Here is an 8,548-nt window from a genome sequence, read left to right as displayed (position 1 = left end):
TTTTTGTTGACAAGATACTGTACCAAGAAATGGATAGACATCTGTTCATTTATTTCAAGATTAATATTAAGATTTTGGTACTACTCCCAGATATTTACAGATAAAATTCAATTATTAGCTTCAATGTTTTGCCAAAAGAGGAAAATGCATCCTAAAATTCATATTAAATCTTCAAAATTCCTCATAGTCAAAATCTGTAAAAGAATCAAGTTGGAGACCTTACACTACTTCATTAAATTTTTCACATTACTATGACAGTATAATGAGCAATAAAATAAAGTACAAAGGCAGACATAGAAACAAATGGGGTAAAATTAAGAACCAATATATAAAACTTCACATTTAAAAATAAATGATTTTCAAAACATGAACCAATATCATTCAATAGAGAGAGGGCAGTGCCTTCAACAAATGACATCAAGAGAACTGGTAAGTAGGTATAACAGATTGAAATTGATCCCTTACAGTATCCCTGTAGAAATGGATAAATAAAGCATATGGTCTGTTTAAAATGGTTAGATGAAAACAGGGGAAAGCCTCATAGCATTGGGTTTAGCATGGAATTCAGGCATCTCATATGCATAGTACTTGAAAAGTATTTGGACTTTTCTTAAAATTAAAGTGGATAAATCGGTAACAATCCACACTTTCAGCACCCAGGCAACAAGTGATCATTTATGACAGGAAAATGGTGCTATCAGTTTGCTATCCGATTTTCCTCCCTGTGTCTTGGGTCACTGCTTTTTAACAGAACATTATAAAGAGGTAGTTATAAGGCATTTGAGTTATAGCAGCTCTTGAATCACTTATTCTGTCTCCTGATGAATGTGAAAGTCAGCAGCAATTGCAAAGTATGTTTTATAAAATTGTAAGAAATGTTTCCACACTAAATTACATGCTCTTTACTTTTTTATGGTAGATGGATAAAGAGCTCTTTAATATAAATAAAGATAAGTTACTTATGTGAAAAATTTTTAAAAGTTGTGGTTGCAGTTGAGCTACTGAAGATCAAAAGTATTTGCACAGCCATCCAACTCCTTAAATCATGTTTTTAAAGATTTTGACTACAGATTCAAGCCACATAAACCTGAATTTCCTGGCTATCTACTTTCTTTCTCTCTTCTGTTTCTGTAAACACATCCCCAGTTTCCCAGCAGGTTCAAACACAGATGGCTGCCTTATTGTGACAGAAGCAAAAATGCAACATTAATGTTTAATGGGATTAAAAATCCTCCTGGCAGCAGTGGCATATGTTGCCAGTTAATTGTTGCACTGGAAACTTCCCTGCTGTTTTAAAACATGGACTCATTTGACATGCTTTCCACAGAACAATATAAAATGTCAAATTTTGGGGGATAAATTTTAAATTTGGTGTGACAAAAATTAGTCATAGAAGAATAAGGTTTTCATTCCAATGCTTTGTAGACCTAAATATAATGGACTGGCAATGTCATTTTTTTGGGAGCCTTAGTTTACTCTATATTCACATAGTTGTGATAAAAATCACAGTTACCTCAGAGATGATCAAAGATTTCAGTTTCTTCACATGAGTTTACATGACTGATACCTTGACTGATTAAGTCCAATATATAATGTAAGCATTTCAGAATGTAAAACAGAATTATTCAAAGTTTACCTGCAAGAACAAATGGCAATAAAATAGTCCTAAATATCATTCCAGCAATGATTATCTGAAATACTGAGAGCACTCTATTATCCATGTGGTCCAGTAATTAACATTGTGCAAAGTAATATCATCCTTTAAAGATCTCTCCTTTCTTATTAACTTTTCATAATTGCCGGGGCCAACCGGCAGCAAACCAGGGTTCGCAGATTGGGATTCCTGAAATAGGGGGCAAGGACTAGGAAAAAATAGAAGAGAGACAAACAGATGGGGTTCAGGAGGGCTACAGCCCAAATCAGGAGCCACAGCTTAAGAAGCCTGTAGCCCAAGACCGTAGCCCCGTTTATTTCCAGTTCTCAATCTTAAATACACTTCTTTAAACTAGGGAACTGCCAGGGGCTACATTCGTACAAACAGTATCAAGTCTGAAATAGGTTAAATGAGAAGCTATTGACACAGCCCAAAATCATGATAAGAGCTTACTTCCTTGTGTACTCAATTGTGCGGGTCCAAGGTCACTGACCCCACAGTCACGGTCACTGACCCCACAGTCAGTCCCCAACATCTCCCCCGTCTTTATTTTAAAAGAAACACAAGTGCAATTTTTTACTCTTTTCTATACCCCTAATTTATCCTGTCACATTTTCCAAAAATGACTTTGGTCCCTTGGTCTAACGGGGATTGATGGGCGGAGATTCAACTTCTGTGACTTCTTCAAGCTGACTCAGGGGTGTTGTCTCTGTGCTTGACCAGGGACCTTAAGAAGCCTAGCCTGTTTTATCAAGGGGTTGCAAGGATTAGATATTAGGAACAATAATTTACTCCAAACTAGAGATCATATTTGACATTTAACAACTGCACAAACCATCTTTGGCTACAATAGTGTAGCTTACATAGCACCCATTTGCAAAGGCTTTTTCTTGATTGTCTGGGGAACTAAATTTCTGCAACCTTAAACAATGCTTTAGTTGTCAGATCCACAAACTTTCCTGAATTTGTGGCTGGAGTCAAATCAAACTTTACTCAGTTAGAACTTTAAACTACCACTATCACAGATGATTGACAAGTTCCTGCCCAGTTATGAAAGGCATGGGCATTAGTAAGGCATGCTTACAAACTATTCTATGACCTCCCGGCTCTGATTAATTTGATTGGCCAAGCACAAGTGACTCTAAGATCTGACACCATTTCTGCCATCCAAGCAGAGGCTTTCCTGTCCCAGTAGTGTCTCTTGATTAGCTAGGCTTAAAGGTATGAGCCATTGACATGAAAATTCCATATGAAAATTGAAATTACTTAGATGTCACAAAATAACTTTTACAGTAATATCTTACAAAAATAGAATAAGAAACTATGTGCCTTCAAAGTTTATTATAAATATACAACAATGAGATAATATGGTGTTGATATAAAGATTCATAGAAAAGAACAGTCTAAACAGAAATTAGTCCTATATATACAAATGTCTGTGTATTTTTTTTGCCAGTCCTGGGCTTGAGCTCAGGGCCTTAGCACTGTCCTTAGGCTTTCTCAAGGCTAGAGCTCTACCACTTGAGCCACAGCAACATTTCCGGCTTTTTCTATGCATGTGTTTCTAATGAATTGAACCCAGGTCTTCATGCATGCTAGGCAAGCACTCTACCTCTGAGTATTTTTAAGAAAGAGAATGAGAATTCAAGTAAGGAAATTTGTGTTTAAAAGAAGTGCTATATGATTAGTTTGGTATCTCTAGGCTTACACATAAACTTTGATCTCAGTAGCGTATAAAATAGCTAAAAATGGATCATTACATAACTTTAAATCGGAGATTTATTTAAATCAATAACTTTTGTTCTATGAAAGATGTTCTTTGAGCCAGGTGCTGATGGTTCATGCTACTCTGAAGATTTCAGTTCAAAGCCAACATAGGAAAGAAAAGTCTGTGAGATTCTTATCTTCAATTACTCACCAGAAAATCTGAAGTGGAACTGTAGATCAAGTGGTAGAACACTAGGATTTAGCAGAAAAGCTCAAGAACAGCATCTAGGCTCATGTTCCTGCATAGCCAATATTAACTTTATGAAAATGACAATACTGCCTAGGCAATCTACAACTTCTATGAAATACCCAGTAAAGAATCAACACCAATGTAATTCTTCTTGAGAAAACAATCACAAAATTCACAAGGAACCACAAAATGCTTCGAATCAGTCCTAGGTAAAAAATAAAAATGTAGCTCTCGAGTCAGCCCCGCGCAACACTCCTCGAGTGCGAGTCCCACGCCGTCCGGGTCCACCTCGTCCAGCACTGTAGCTCTTTCCCCTGCACGATGCCTGAGGAAGTGCACCATGGAGAGGAGGAGGTGTAGACTTTTGCCTTTCAGGCAGAAATTGCCCAACTCATGTCTCTCATCATTAATACCTTCTATTCCAACAAGGAAATTTTCCTTCGGGAGTTGATCTCCAATGCTTCTGATGCCTTGGGCAAGATTCGTTATGAGAGCCTGACAGACCTTTCCAAGTTGGACAGTGGTAAAGAGCTGAAAATTGACATCATTCCAAACCCTCAGGAACGGACCCTCACCTTGGTAGACACAGACATCGGCATGACCAAGGCTGACCTCATTAATAACTTGGGAACCATTGCCAAGTCTGGTACTAAGGCATTTATGGAGGCTCTCCAGGCTGGAGCAGACATCTCCATGATTGAGCAGTTTGGTGTTGGATTTTTATTATGCCTCTCTGGTAGCAGAGAAAGTAGTGGTGATCACAAAGCACAATGATGACGAGCAGTATGCTTGGGAGTCTTCTGCTGGGCGATCCTTCAGTATTCGAGCAGACCATGGTGAGCCCCTTGGCGGTGGTACCAAAGTGATCCTCCACCTCATAGAAGATCAGACAGAGTATTTAGAGGAGAGGCGTGTGAAGAAAGTGGTGAAGAAGCACACTCAGTTCATAAGCTACCCCATTACCCTCTACTTGGAGAAGGAAGGAGAGAAGGAAATCAGCGATGATGAAGCAGAAGAAGAGAAAGGTGAGAAAGAAGAAGGAAAGGATGAAGAGGAGAAGCCTAAGATTGAAGATGTGGGATCAGATGAGGAAGATGACAGTGTTAAGGAAAAGAAAAAGAAGACCAAGAAGATTAAGGAGAAGTATATTAATCAGGAAGAACTGAGCAAGACCAAGCCCATTTGGACCAGAAATCCTGATGACATCACTCAGGAGGAATATGGAGAATTCTACAAGAGCCTTACCAATGACTGGGAAGATCACTTCGCGGTCAAACACTTCTCCGTAGAAGGTCAGTTGGAGTTCAGAGCACTGCTCTTCATCCCTCGTCAGGCTCCCTTTGACCCATTTGAGAACAAGAAAAAGAACAATATCAAACTTTATGTCTGTAGTGTGTTCATCATGGATAGCTGTGATGAGTTAATACCAGAATATCTCAACTTTATCCGTGGTGTGGCTGATTGTGAGCACCTACCCCTGAACATCTCCCGAGAAATGCTCCAGCAGAGCAAGATCTTAAAAGTCATCCGTAAGAACATTGTGAAGAAGTGCCTTGAGCTCTTTTCTGAGCTGGCAGAAGACAAAGAGAACTACAAGAAATTCTATGAGGCATTCTCAAAGGACCTAAAGCTTGGCATCCTTGAGGACTTTACTAACCGGCGGCGCCTTTCTGGGCTGCTGCGCTATCACATTTCCCATTCTGGAGATGAGATGACTTCTCTGTCAGAGTATGTGCTCCTATGAAGGAGACTCAGAAGTCAATCCACTACATCACTAGTGAGAGCAAAGAGCAGGTTGCTAATTCTGCCTTTGTGGAACGGGTGTGGAAGCGGGGCTTTGAAGTGGTGTATATGACAGAGCCCATTGATGAGTACTGCGTGCAGCAGCTATAGGATAGTTTGATGGTAAGAGCCTGGTCTCTGTGACCAAGGAGGGTCTGGAGCTGCCAGAAGATGAAGAGGAGAAAAAGAAGATGGAGGAGAGCAAGGCCAAATTTGAGAATCTCTGGAAGCTCATGAGAGAAATCTTGGATAAAAAGGTTGAGAAGGTGACAATCTCCAATAGGCTCATGTCCTCTCCCTGCTACATTGTGACCAGCATATATGGCTGGACAGCCAACATGGAAAGGATTATGAAGGTCCAGGCACTTCAAGACAACTCTACCATGGGCTACATGATGGCCAAAAGGCACCTAGATATCAACCCTGACCACCCCATCGTAGAAACACTGCGGCAGAAAGCTGAGGCAGACAAAAGTGACAAGGCCGTCAAGGAACTAGTTGTGCTGCTGTTTGAAACTGCATTGCTTTATTGTGGCTTTTCCCTTGAAGACCCCAAGACTCACTCCAACTGCATCTACCACATGATCAAGATAGGCCTGGGCATTGATGAGGATGAGGTGGCTGCAGAGGAGCCCAGCGCTGCCATTCCCGATGAGATCCCACCTCTACAGGGTGATGAGGATGCTTCCCGCATGGAAGTAGATTAGAAAGCCCCACTGGAAAGGAAGCCAGCGCCGCCCTCTGTACAGTGTCCCCAAGCATCCTAGACTGGCCCTGTTCCACCTCACTCCCCTCTGCTGATGTTGTCTTTTCCTGTCCCATGTCCAAGGCAGGAAACAAGGGATTCAAGCCCTGTCCCCCTCCCTCCCTCCTTCTGCCAGCAGGGTTGGGTGTTGTGTATTGTGTATTTTTGTGTTCCAAAATTAAAAGTATGCAAAATAAAAGATGGAGTTTTATACAATTCAAAAAAATTAAAATGTAGTACTGGTAGGATAATAATCTCAGTCTCTAAAATATTATACAACTATAGTAATAATAGCTTCATACTGGCACACACATAGAATACACCTGAGAAATAATTGAACAGAAAATCTGGTAATAAACCCACAGAAGTACAACCGTCTAATATTTGAGAAGAACCAAAATCAAACCAAACCAAACCAAACCAAACAATGACAACAACAACAAACAAGATAGAAAAAAGACAGCCTCCTAAAGAAACAGTGTTGGAAAAACTGGCCCTTACATTTAGCCTAATGTCTCTAGATTTTGCTTATTGTAAATCTCTGCTAGGAGGGCCCAAGGTTTCCACTGATTATGACAAATGAGGGAGACTATTGGGCCTATGTTCTTTGAGTCTGGCTTACTTCACTTCATAAGATTTTTTCTGTCTTTCCATTTCCTTACAAATGGGGTGATGCCATTCTTTCTGATAGCAGCATAGAATTCCATTGTGTATAAATACCACATCTTGTTGATCCACTCATCAACTGAGGGACATCTGGGTTGGTTCCATATCTTTGCTATGGTAAATAGTGCTGCAATGAACATCATTGTGCTAGTGGATTTAGTATGCCCTTGTTTCTGGACAGTTGGGTAAATGCCAAGTAGTGGAATTGCTGGCTCATAGGGGAGCTCTATGTTTAGTCTTTTGAGGAACTGCCATACTGCTTTCCATAGTGGTTGAATGAGTTTGCACTCCCACCAACAGTGTAGTAGTGATCCCTCCTGGCCACATCCCCTCCAGCATTGAAACAGAAACTTTCTAAGTCAAGTTCCAGGGGCTCAGTAAATCAGATGGAACTAACAAATGGGATTGCATCAACTTAAGACATTTCTTTTTTTCTTTTACTTTTTCTTTTTTAATTTTTTTATTGTGATTAATAGAAGGGTTACATTATATTCACCAGATAGAAGGTGCATAACTTCACAAATATTGATACCCTTTCTAATGACATGGTCCCCATTTCCCTCCTACCCTCCCCCCGCTCATCTTGATTTCCCCCTTCCCTATCCAATTTCAAATAACCAAGTGATCACATATAAAATATATCAGATATTAAGGTGAAATATTGTAATAACATGAGATAACCAAAGGATAGCAAAAGAGATGAGAGATAGTATAGTACATTAAGGACAACAATCACTCATTAAATGGCTTTTGTTTCCTTATCCTGGAGGTCCTTACATACTATTTTGCCTTATGTCTCTAGATTTTGTTCTGCACTGAAAAGGACATAGTTATAAATCTAAAAAGATAGTCTACAAAATGGGAGATCTTTCTTATCTATCTCTCAAATAATGGATTCTGCCCCATAAAAAGAGCAAGAGACTAAACCCTCAAAGAATCATCAACACAGTTAATAAGAGTACAAATGAACTAAATAGATCCTTCTCAGAAGAATTAGTGAAAATGACCAATTGATGAAATACTCAATGTCCTTGACCTTTAAAGACTGCAAATCAAAACAACACTGAGATTCACTTTTACCCCAATTAGACTAGCCATCATCAAGAATGAAAATAACAGATGCTGAGGGGATAGCAAACCAAATACACTGTTGATGAAAATGTAAAATTTTTCAACCATTCTGGAAAGCAATTTTGAGGTTCATCAAAAAATTACACATAGGTAGGTGCTGGTGATTCATGCCTATAATCCTAGCTTATTAGAAGGCTGAGATCGGAGGATTGTGGTTTGAAACAGCCTGAGAAATAAAGTCTGTGGAATGTTTTTTTCTCATAAACCACCAGAAAGACAAAGGTAAAGTTTTGGTTCAAGTAGTACACTGCTATCCTTGAGAAAAAAATCACCCTCAAACCCAGTGAGCATAACCTTATTTCAAACTCTAGTACTGGCACACACAAAACCCTAAACACAGATTATCCTATTCTATAGCAATGCCACTTTGGGCATTTATCCAATAGATTACAAATCAAGATACAGTAAAGCCATATGGAGAACCACGTTCATTGCTGCACTATTTACCATAGCCAAGGTTTGGAATAGCCCAGATATGCATTGTTGGAAAATGAATCAAGTTAATGTATTATTTATACACAATGGATTTATTAATCCAGTAGGAAGAATGATATTATATTATTTGCAAAGAAATAGCAGACCTGAAATATTATGTCAGATCCAAATGATAAAT

The 8,548-nt window shown here is 39.3% G+C and overlaps 2 pseudogenes; both read left to right on the top strand.

Annotated features, from left to right (window-relative positions):
- Positions 1-4,004: 4,004 nt before the first annotated feature.
- LOC150041127 (heat shock protein HSP 90-beta pseudogene) lies at positions 4,005-5,355 on the top strand (annotated as a pseudogene).
- Positions 5,344-6,100, top strand: LOC150041126 (putative heat shock protein HSP 90-beta-3 pseudogene; annotated as a pseudogene).
- Positions 6,101-8,548: the final 2,448 nt, after the last annotated feature.

The sequence above is a fragment of the Megascapheus bottae genome, chromosome X (assembly GCF_031878675.1).
Source record: "Megascapheus bottae isolate mThoBot1 chromosome X, mThoBot2.hap1, whole genome shotgun sequence".
NCBI lineage: Eukaryota > Metazoa > Chordata > Mammalia > Rodentia > Geomyidae > Megascapheus > Megascapheus bottae.
This window is presented reverse-complemented; position numbering and strand designations above follow the sequence as displayed.